A 1,331-nucleotide genomic window follows, 5' to 3' on the forward strand; every position below is an offset into this window, starting at 1 on the left:
TAAATTGATGACTACCCATGACTTCCAAGGTGATGCCCATTCAGAGGATCCACCCCAGCCACTTTTGGATCTGAGTAGTTTCTGGTGGGCACTTGATTTTTCCCAAAGATGTGACGTGTGAGTCTACCGAGTGCCTGGTTCGCTGCTCTCAACGTAGGCAACAAGCCCTCATGAGCCCTCAGTGAAACTGCTTCTAAGCAGCTACTCAATATTGGGCCTATCCTTGGTGGCTGATGGGTTTTGGATTGTCAGTGGGAGTTGAGACAGCAGTGCCCAGAGAGTAAGTGGAGGAGTATGAAGAATGAAATTGAGCACAATTATGTGCTCAGATTTGAGCCTGCACCAGTGCTTTGGTATTGTTTAGAGTTTTGACTGGAATGTCTTGCCAGGTTAACTGGAACTTTTTATGTGCTCTCTAAGATGCCCTCTGTTACCTATGGTCTGGATCTCTGTCTCTCACAGTTGCTTTAGATATTTATTTTAATCAATGTAGTCTCCAATTGATTCAGGGCTCCTCAAGGATAAAACAATGCAACAAATATATAATGCAAAAAGAGACATAGCAATACAGAAGATAGCACCTCTGGTCAACAATATGTATCAGACACCTAGTAAGGGGATCCAATCACCCTAGTCCAGGGGTGTCAAACTCGCAATGTCACGTGGCGTGTCGTGATATATCACAACTTTTTTGCCGTTGCCAGTACTGGGATGGGTGCGGTTTTGCTATGATGTATCTGGCCTGCGGGCCAGCAGTTTGACATCCCTGCCCTAGCCCAAAGCCTGGGAGCACAGCCAAGTCATTAAGGCCTGCCAGAATGCCATCAGGATGAGAGCCCTCTGGATCTAAAGAGGAATCATATTCTGGAATGCACCATGACAGAGAAAGATCATAAAGTTCCAATATGATTAATGAAGGCTTCCATTGGTTGATCAAAGGAACATGTAGTACATTACCTTTGCCAGACTGAATCAGCTGGGTTGACATCACAGTCCCTCCAGTAACAAGCAAATTGAATTGCACCTAGAAACAAACTGGTAACCAATGCAGCTTGGAAAGCATGGGTACCACATGGGCATACTGAGGATAGTTAGGGGTGGGTGGGCCTTATTCCCTGGATCTGGAAGATTGCCAATGCCTTCTTACCAGAATAGGTGGTGCTGGGAGCCATAAAGAGATTGTGATATATTGCCCACCCCTTAAGAGGCCCTTTTTGGATTTTTGCATTTTCCAGTTTAGGTTTTTAGATACTATTCAGTTGCAGTTTTTAATGTTTGTAATCCGCCAAGAGTTCTCTAGAATTGTGGTAGGGTATAAATGGAATGAATGA

The sequence above is a fragment of the Crotalus tigris genome, unplaced genomic scaffold (assembly GCF_016545835.1).
Source record: "Crotalus tigris isolate CLP2741 ecotype Arizona unplaced genomic scaffold, ASM1654583v1 scf7180000024434.2432810, whole genome shotgun sequence".
In the NCBI taxonomy this organism is placed as follows: domain Eukaryota; kingdom Metazoa; phylum Chordata; class Lepidosauria; order Squamata; family Viperidae; genus Crotalus; species Crotalus tigris.